Source organism: Quercus suber, unplaced genomic scaffold, assembly GCF_002906115.3.
Source record: "Quercus suber isolate HL8 unplaced genomic scaffold, Cork oak 2.0 scaffold_1, whole genome shotgun sequence".
NCBI classification, from domain to species: Eukaryota; Viridiplantae; Streptophyta; class Magnoliopsida; order Fagales; family Fagaceae; genus Quercus; species Quercus suber.
In genome coordinates this window covers 708,267-719,364 of record NW_027069468.1, presented here as the reverse complement: position 1 = coordinate 719,364, position 11,098 = coordinate 708,267, and positions in this window count along the sequence as shown.

Below are 11,098 nucleotides of genomic sequence, written 5' to 3'. Positions count from 1 at the left end.
AACCTAACAATTTTTAAAAATTAAAAATTGAAAAAAATTGAAAAATTAGAAAAATACAAAAACAGTATGTGTTTTGTGTACTTTGGTACTTGTGTACCTTGGATAGCCAATTAAACAAAGTTTTCTAAACTTTGTATCATCTGTAACTTAGATGAGCATTCTTATGCACAACTAAGCAAGTGAGCTTTATGGCTCTTGTTTGTGATTAGTAAGATTAGGTTATCTCTTGAACTTAACACTCGTATCACTCTTTTTGACAGGTAGGACTAGAAATTCCTAAGAGAAATGCATAAATAACCATCTCACCACTATTGCCCGCCAATCATGAAAGACACCTATGTGCTTCGACAAAGCAAAAGTGCAGTATCAAAGACATTCGTATGCTTCGGCGTAGCAAAAGTGAAATGTCAAATGCTTAACATCTTGGGTATTTCTTTTCTCTCTCTTATATGCCCATGCATGATATGCTAAATAAAAGAAAATATGCAAAGAAAATGAAAAGCAAAAAGATAAAAAAAAAAAATGCTTTAAATATGATTGCAAGCGTGTATTATAGGAGATGTGGGAGTTATAGGATGTACCTCGAAGGTGATAGTCCACATCAAACAGTTATGATTGTGTGTGAGTTAAAGTGATTTTCTCATATCTCAAATCGTCATAACATGTATACACATATATAATCTTGCGATGTTTTTCACACACAACACGCAATATTCTTTGCTACTCTTGATACATGTGCAGGTATAATATGATTTGGCCATCCAAGGTTTTACATGTGCTAATGTATGCTCATTAAACTATCTTGACTTATTTTTGAAATATAAAATTAGTTAGACTTGTTTTGTGTGTGTGTGTGTGTGTGTGTGTGTGTGTGTTTTTGAAGATCCATGTGCTTAAATTTTCTGTTGAGAGATAATTTTGAGAGCTTAATATATTGATTGGATCATTGGTTGAGTTGTATGTTGGATTGCATTCATGTTTGTGTTTTTCTCTTCTCGAAAAATTGTTTTGAAACGCTGTCTTGACACCTCCTCGACACCTCCTCGATACCTAGCTATTTGTCGAGCTTCTCAACCTTTTTCTTATCACAATCTTGACACCTCCTCTACACCTGGTGGATCGATCGATAAAGTTCCTGTCCTCTCAATAGCTTCTCGACACTTGGTGGATCGATCAAGCTTCTGTTCTTTGTCAAGTGATTCTTGTTCCTCGATACCTGTCGACACTAGCAGCTATCGATGTTCATCTTTCTCGACACCTTCCTCCACAGAATCCTCGACACCTCTCGACACCTTAGCTGTCGAGATTTACTGAGGTTTCTATATAAACCCCTCATGCGATCTGCCTCTCATTTCTGTCGATCTCCTTCTTAATAGCTCTCTTTTCTCTCCCAAACATTCTCATCTCACTCCAATCTTGCTCCTCAAGGTTTCTTCAGGCTTTTTCAAGTTTTTCTACACTTGGTAAGCTTCTTATCTCCTCATTCTTCATACATTTCATGATTTGAAGCCTAGGTTTAGGGGTTTTTGAAAAAATTTCGGGTTTTTCAATATTAATGAGTGTTTATTGAAATTTTGGGATTGGTTTTTACTTTCATGTGTTTAAAATCTCATGCATTGCATCACATCAGCATTATAACAGTATTTTCATGCATTTAGATGTGTGTAATATGCTTGTGTGTTGGTAGGATTGGATTAAGCTGAGCCCATTATGTATTTTCTTTTGCATGTCACATGTTCATGCATTCCCCATACATGCGTACTCTCTTCTCAATATATTTGATATATTTGAATTGCTTGGGACTTTTCTAATTCTCTCTCTCTCTCTCTCTCTCTCTCTCTCTGTGTATTTACGTTAGTTGTGTCTATGGCACCTAAACATAAGTCTGCTCTGTCCCAGAACCATCTGCATTCTAACACATCCTCATCTTCTGATCCTACTCCTTCTAACATTCGATTCCATGATAAGGATGCTCGTAAGGCTTTCTCGGAGAACTTCTCTAGATGAGGTGTTCATTCGGAATGCCAAGTCATTTTGGCGGACTTCGCCGACACTGACCATCCCTCTGTCATTCACATTCGGGGATGGAAGTCACTATGTGACGTCCCGGACACTTTTCCTCTCATGCTTATTCTGGATTTTCACTCCAACATGCATGGGATTGATCGTTCAATACCTCTTTTCTTCACTCGCGTTCGAGGTACGAAATTCCTATCACACCGCAGCTTGTTGCAGATGTGCTTCGGGTTCCCAAGAGAGAGTTTCCTAACTACCCTAGTTGTGAGCGTCTGTGAACTGTGTCCAAAGATGAGCTTATGGCTGCTTTTTGTGAGCACCCTACTGACTAGGGCGAGCATCAGTATACACCATGTAAGGCTTTTGCTAAAGGCCCTCATTTCACGAACATGGTGATGACTTTTGTACTCCATCCACTCTCTCACTACAACCCCATCATAGAGCCTTGTGCTCGGTTTTTGTTATCTTTACTTAAGAATCTTACCATAGACTTTCCTTCTCATTTCATTCTCTCTAACATAGATATTCATTTAGATTCGGCACCCCGTGATAAGCTCATCTTTCCTTCCGTTATCGCAAGGATCTTATGCCATTTTTCCATCCCTTTTCCTATGTCCGACCATTTCACACACATCTGCGCCATAGACACTACTACCATAAAATGTAGTGCAGCACAATTTAGGTTGCGACAGCCGGATTCCACTCCTCCCTCCCATCCGGCTCCATCTCGTTCAGCTCCATTCACATCCGCTCCCTCCTCTTCCATGGGTGATGTATCACTTGGAGACATCATGGTGCAGCTGCAGCGCATGGATGCTTGCCTTGATACACTCTCTACTGAGTTGTATTAGGTGAATGTTCATGTCGGTCGTATTGCAGGATAGTAGGTGACTATAGGTGGCTGTCCTCCTGAGCCTTCTCCTCCATCACCTCCTCCAGTGGCTTCTGATTTTGATGCTAAGGATGATGATGATGATGGTGATGACGATGACGCTTCGGATGATGATGGAAATGCTAGCTCTATCGATGAGATGTCTACTTGACACTCTTACCCTTTATCACTCGTGACAAAAAGGGGGAGTAGTTTTGGATATTGAGAGTAGTCATTCTTAGGGGGAGAGTTAGTATAGGACATTTTGTTAGGGGGAGAGTGCTGATATGAGGGATGTAGTGAGAATATGATGTATCTTTTATTTTATTTTTTCTTTTCTACCTTATTAGATATATTTGTTCTTGTACATTAAGTCTCGTGACCAGTTTTTACATACATTGTACCTATTTTCTCTATATGTGGATGTATATTTCTTTCACCTACCTCTACATGTGTTGTTTCCTTTCTATCTTTATACACATGCTTCTTATACTTGTATGCAATCTATTATTTCTGTTTCACAGTAAGATGCCTTGATGAGTTTTGTTTAAAGTGTTTCAGAAATATAGGTTGTCAAAGTCTAGTTACCATAAACTCTCTTCTTGCAAAGTTTTTCAAGAGTTTGTGTTATGATAGATTTTATTGTATTCAACAAGTGAATATGAGTTGAGTGATTTATGACTTCTTTCATATGTTCATGTGGGTTGTAGTTTTGTCATGGATTGCCAAAAGGGGAGACTGTTAGGACATATGTGGTTCACTTGTTAAGAACATATGTCATTCTTTTATGTAATTGGCTAATCCTTTAACAAAATGCACTCAACTTGTAATTGGGTAGTTCTAGGTGTTTTTAATACTTCAAGAAACAAGGTTTCAAGATCAAGTGTTGAAGCCATCAAGTCCGTCCAAGAAACAAGCTAAAGAAGTGCACAATCATTAAATCTCGACACCTTCTCGACAGCTGCTCAACACCTTCTATCTGTCGAGGTTTATAAAATCAGAATTTCTGATCTAATTTCTTAGGATCTGTGGATGTGTCTTTCGGCCTTCTTTCCTTCTAACCCTAGGCATATAAAAGGATTGTTTCAAGGGCTGTTAAAGTGTTCACAAGTTGCACAAGCATTGAGCAAACTCTGTTCAAGCAAACTGTGACCGGAGACAAAGTTTTTCCCTAATTCATCTCTTTTGAAGAAGTTGTTATGTGTATGAACCTTTAGGTTTTGTGACCAAGCATCTTCTCGATCTTCATCGTGGATGAACTGAAGAACTTTGCAGCCAACAACTCTTTCTAGTTGGTGATTGAAGTTGCATACTGGGATCCGCGCATTTGTTAGTCACGTACTTGGGAGCCGTGCATAAAAATGGGGAACTGTCATTACAGAACAAGTCCAATTGTGTAATAGGGTAAGGGTTCAACTGTAGGTTGGTAAGGTACTTGGAATTCCTTTACTTGTAACTGCTTGTTGTGATAATAGTGAAATTTTGGGAGTGGTGACCTGAAAATCACTCGGTGAGGTTTTTGCCGCCAAGTTTTCCCCACTGGTAAACAAATCACCCTGTTATTTATTTTTCCGCTACATAATTAGTTTATTGGTAATTTGTTTATGCTACCACGCGTTTGCATGTTAAATTGATTAATTAATAATTTGACTAATTAATTAATTAATTTAATCACAAGGGGTCAATACATTTTTTTTGGCCTATCAGTAGTAAATTCATAGGGTTGGCACAAAGGCATATGTATCATTCATGTTGCGAGAGTTAAACAAATACCAGAACGTGCAGCAAAATCAGATAAACATAGAGGCAATGGCAAATGCGTGAAGGAAAAAAAAGTAATGGATTCAGGCAGAAGTGGAGCGTACACACAAGGCTCAGGCACCACCTATCTATACCCAGCCAATACAAGGGAGGTGGGCTACAGGTTAAAGGTTTGAGAGGGTGTGGTATAGCGGTGGGAAAAAGGGAGAACCTATTTCAGGGTTCCCGCTCAAGCTCTTTTGGGAGAAATGTCTTGTTGGGATGACATCCCAAACAAAATAAACATGAGCTGGAATCATTAGATGCATGCCATAGAAGGTGGTAAGGGAAAGGTTTTATCCCTTATTTGGATAAGAGTGTTAAGGGAGGTAGGAGACAAAATAAAACCATTTTTTTTCTGGGAATGAGGCGTGGTGCAGCTGCACAGTGTAGTGGTGGTGGTTGGGTACCCAGCAAGACAGTGGTCAGTCTTGGAAGGACACCCACTACGAGCCAAAAGTGGTTGAGGGATTAAAATGGTAAATCCTATCACGATAGGCAATATAAAAGGCTATAATCGTGAACAGTGAAAAAGGGGAATGCCAGCAAACAAAAAACAGAGAGATAGAAACAAAGAAAATAAAATTGAGTAAACAAAGAAGAAAAGGGAAAAATACAGAAATCCCAAAGAGAGGGAAAAAACTTGAGTACTAGGAATAGAGCCATGCATCAATAGGTTACCCACTTCTCTCCCTCTTAATAGACCCACTCCCAGATAAGTTAAGAACTCAAGTTTCAACCATCTAGGTCCTTTTTCCAAAGTGTGTAATCTCCACAACAAGAATTCCCTCTAAGGTTACCCACATTGGAGATTGGCTCCTTTTTAGGCTCGTGTCCATTAAACAACTAAGCCAATTCCTTTGGCAGATGAATTCTATTTTTTTATGAATGACTAGCTTGTTATCTTACTATTAATTTCTTTTTTTTTATTTATTGCCGCGACCTTGTCACTTGTAATCATATTGCTATATATCTTCCTTTTTTGGTGTTATTCATGTATTATTGTTATTAGTAGAAAATGTTTTAGTTATCTAATTGCATCGCGTTTCTTGCTATAATATCTGCAACAATCTTTCCTGCTGAGAGCACAAGGTACGTTCAAGGTTCTTGCTAGGATGCGCCTGTACTGGAATGGCCCAACTTGCACACAAGCTGGCCTAGGGTGTGTTTCAGCTAGGCTAGTCCCGACTCTCCTACCCTAGATTCATGGGCTGCGGTATAGCAAGAAAAATCTAGCCCAAAACACAAAAAAAAAGGCCCACCACATTTAAATTGGCAACTTCACTAGGGAGTTGGGAAAAAGACAGGGAAAGTAGAAAAAGCCCTCATAAGTTATGCCCCGAAGATCAAAGATGATGCGAAACATGAGTACCATACCCACACAGGCAGAATCAAGGCCAGCCATGCCACACCAACCTAATTAGGCGGAAGGCATTAATGGAGTGAGTTCTGCATTGCAGCAGCTGCAATGAATTCCCATTGGCAATACCAACTTCTTTATTGAGGTACTGCAGTCTGTGCAACATTCCCAGCAACAACTAATGGAAGCGATTTGCCATATATAGGCAAACAAGACTAGAGAGAAAGGAAGACAACATGACCCAAAATATGTGGTAGATAAGGAAGAAACCCTTGTAGGTGGTGGCCCATAGAATGCAGAGTAGCATTTTAGAGAAGGAAAGGGCAAAGTCGCAGGAAGTTTAGAGCAGGAAAGGGCCAAGGCACTGAAGGAGAGATTCTATGCACAAAGGCCTCCTTATCCTCTGTAGGTACTCAGCAAGCCATACCCCGAGAGATATGAACTGTGAACTTTCACATAATACGATGGCAGAAGGGGAAGTGTTGTTGAGCACGTGAGTAAGTTTATTGACACCCTTGGTCCTTATGTGCTTGCTCACTCCCAAGTGCAGGAGATCGTAGCAATATAATTCTCGGAGTACTGAGGTCGAACCACAAGGAATGGGGTAAATTCAAAGAAAATGTAATAAATAGATAAATAAAACTTTTGGTGAAGATGAAGAATAATTTTTGCTTGGTAATTGTAAACAAGAATAATAGTGATAACTGATTTAAGACAATAATGTAAATACTAGGGCATCAGGGTGTTTCCCTATATCGATATGAAATTCTTAGTGACCTAAGAAATTATATATTTCATAATTGATTGTTCTTCTACAATTAAATACTTATTATTTAGTTGAACTGAGACAATTCAAGAACGCATGATAACCTAGATTAATAATGCGATTAGAAAAGTTTTCATAAAGAATCATTCACTTTAGAACCTAATTTCCATTTGAAACTAATAGAAATTCATCTAAACAATAAGAAAAACATGATTGAACTTATTGAGAGCATGGAAGAACTAATACAGCAAAAGAAATCTAATTGAACAATCAAATATGTTGTTGATGAAATCGTAGAAAGAATCACATGAAATACTCATACAGTATAGAAGAAACATAACCCCTAGCCCTAGCAAAGAGTTTAGGTTGCTATTAGAGAAAGGAAAATACATAGTTTTCTCTACCAAATTCGTTCTACACAGCCTCCCTTCAAAACCCTAACGTCCAAGTGTCCAAAGAAAATAAAACTTTTACTATTTTAATTTTCTTCCAGATTTACAGCAGTAACTTGTGAGTTAATATCGACCTTAAAAGGTTGTGAATTTTGAAAAACTGAAAACTGGAAAGTTGTAGATATTTAAATCATAGTTCCAACCCATCTAGCCTTGTGTCATGTTTAAACACTTCCCTTACAATGAAAGGGCCATCCCACCTAGGTTTTAACTTACATGGGCCCAAATATGCATATTTAAGACCACTGGGCAATGGCTTCAGCTCCAGTTGTGGTGCCTCTTCACTTAAATGAACGAGCTTTTTTTCATTCTCTAGTAGCTTCTCAAAACAAGGCTTCCATCTTTCATTAATTGTCATCATCTGTTGTTCTTCCAAAACTTGTGAGGGATTCAATAAAGAAAAATTTTCAGATACATGAATATCATACTCTAAATCATAAGAACCAACAGAATTATTAAGAAGAGTTTCAAGAGGATCAGAAAAACAATTCTTATTAAACTCTTCTTGAACCTCCACCCCAATGAGGTTCACATAAGCATTGTCATCAACCCCATGTGGTTGTTTAGCCACATGAAATATGTTTAGCTCCAAAGTCAAGGAACCAAAAGTGAGTTGCATCCTTCCATTCCTGTAATTAATCAAAGCATTGGCTTTGGCAAGAAAAGGTCTACCTAAAACAATGGGGGTATGAAAACTAGGATATAAAATAGGTTGGTAATCTAGAACACTAAAATCAACTAGATAATAAATTTGTTCAATTTTCACCAACACATCCTCAACAATCCCTCTCAGCTCCCTTACAGAGCGGTCAGCAAACTATAAAGTTACTGAAGTAGGTTTTAACTCACCAAGTCCAAGTTTTTGATATGCACTAAAAGGGATCAAATTAACACTTGCCCTAAGATCTAGCAATGCATGCTCCATGATGTAATCTCCAATAGTATAAGAGATTGTCAGACAACTTGGATCAATATACTTTGGTGGGGTCTTATGTTGGATAACGGCACTCACCTGTTCTATTAGGAATGTGGTCTTCTTCACATGAGGCTTTCTTTTGACGGTGCATAGGTCCTTAATTATCTTGGCATATGCAAGCACTTGCTTGATAACATGGAATAATGGCAAATTTATATTGACTTGATGCAAATGCTCTAATAGCTCAGATGTGGTGTCCAATTTCCTAGGTAATTTTAAGGCTTGTGGAAATGGTGGAGGGATTGGGCATTGTTCAATGTCATCAAACCCAAGTGACTCAGGTTTATCCTTCTCTTTTTCAACTGGGGTCTCTTTAGATTTCTTAGTTACTAAAGGAGAACTTTTATCAATCTCTCTACCATTCCTCAAAATGGTCACAAATTTTACTTCCTCATGCTTATCCTTAAAACCAACTTTTAGATTTTGATTGATGGGATTGGGTTGAGTTTGGGAAGGAAGCTTCCCTCTCTCTATCCCACTCAATGAATTTGCAAGCCTAGTTATATAACTCTTGGTCTCTCTTACCTCTTCATTTAGACTAGTGAGCATGGATTCAAACTTTTGATTTGGCTCACTTTGCCTTTGAATGAAAGTACTAAGTGCATCCTCCAAGGAAGGTCTAGATGATGATGATGATGCATGTGGTGAATTAAAATTCCTTGGAGCAGAAGGATTCAACACATTTTATTCTTATAACTCAAATACAGATGGTATCACATATTTAGGTTAGAATTGTTATAATATGAAGAATTATTTGGCTAGTATGAATTAAATGCATGTACTTGTTCTTCTAGCACATTCAAGAATGATGAAAGTGATGCACATTCATTTGTAGCAGGGTTTAACTCATGACAGATTTTACACACCTCCATTAGGTCCTCTTTAAAGGTAGCACTAACATTCTTACTTCCTTTCATTTTGAGTGCCTCAATTTCTATAGTTAACATGCAAATTTTTGCACTCATGTTATCATCTTTCCTCAACTTGAAAACACTTCCACTAGAAGTGGTAGTATTAGTTCTAGTCCTATTAGTGGAGTCCATAGGGCTAGGTCCAGTCCATGTGTTAGTGTTTTCAGCTATCTCATCGAGATAATCCATTACATCTTCAGGTTCCTTTTGTAAAAAGTCCCCTCCGCAGGAGAGTTGAACAAATTGTTGGTCCCTAGGTGTAAGTCCTTCATAAAAATAGCCAATCAACCTCCAATCTTCATACCCATGAGTCGGGCAGAAATTGAAAAGATATTTGTACATTTCCTAATCTTGGTATAAGGTCTCATTCTCTCCTTGGACAAAATAGCTATCCTTCTTTTTACTTGCTAGACTTTGTGGGGAGGAAAATGTTTCTTAAAAAACTCGTAGGCCATCTCCCTCCAATTACCTATAGACCAAGGTTTCAAGGTGTAAAGCCAACTTCTTGTCTTATCCTTAAAAGAAAAAGGAAAGAAATGTAACTTAGCAGTCTCAATAACATTTTGTGCCTAGAAACTACTAATTACCTCTTCAAAAGCTCTAATATGGACATAAGGATTTTCATTTTCTTGTCCCCTAAAGTCAGGAAGTATTGCTAATAAACCTTGTTTCGCTTCTACATATGGTGCATTAGGAGGAAACATGATGCATAAAGGAACAAAATTATGTGTGGCATGCAACAGTTCATACATTGTTCTTCTATTCTCCTCATGATTATTATGTGTTTCATCACCCAAGATTGATGAAGAAGGTGAAGGTGATGGTGTGTCAAAAAGATTACCAAAATAAGTTTCAAAAAGTTCTAATTTGCCTCTCTTGTTTATAACACAAATGCTCATGCAACAATGAATGGACAATCAAATCAAATCAAATTTAAAATAAATAAAAAAAGAAAAAAAGAAAATAAAAAATAAGGATAAAGAAAAATGGAACAAAGTTACGAATAGAAGAATTTCCACCAGTTGTGCTTTGCTCCCAAAAATTGCCTCTGAACACGTAGCAGCTCCCCGGCAATGGCGCCAAAATTGCTTGCTCACTCCCAAGTATAGGAGATCATAACAATATAATTCTTGAAGTACCAAGGTTGAACCATAAGGAGCAGGGTAAATTCAAAAAAACAAAAAAAAAAAAAACTTTTGGTGAAGATGTAGAATAACTTTTGCCTGGTAATTGTAAACAAGAATAATAGTGATTTAAGTCAATATTGTAAATACTAGGGCATCGGGGGTGTTTCCCTATATCAATATGAAATTCTTTGTGATCTAAGAAATTATATATTTCATAATTTGTTCTTATACAATTAAATACTTATGATTCAGTTGAACTGAGACAATTCATGAACGCATGATAACCTAGATTAATAATGCGATTAGAAAAGCTTTCAGAAAAACCTATTCAATTTAAAACCTGATTTCTATTTGAAACTATTAGAAACTCATCTAAACAATAAGAAAAAAATGATTGAACATATTAAAAGCATAGAAGAACTAATACATCAAAAGAAATCTAATTGAACATTTAAATATGTTGTTGATAAAATCCTAGAAAGAATCACATTGAATATTCATACCGTATAGAAGAAACATAACCCCTAGCCCTAGCAAAGAGTTTAGGCTGCCATTAGAGAAAGGAAAATACAAGGTTTTCTCTGCCAAATTCGTTCTACATAGCCTCCCTTCAAAATCCTAACATCCAAGTGTCCAAAGAAAACAAAACTTTTACTATTTTAATTTTCGTCCAGATTTATAGCAGTAACTTGTGAGTTAATTTCGGCCTTCAAAAGTTGTGAATTCAAAAAACTCAAAACTAGAAAGTTGTAGATATTTAAGTCACATTTCCAACCCATCTAGCCTTGTGTCAATTGGATTTTTGAGGAGAGAGATACA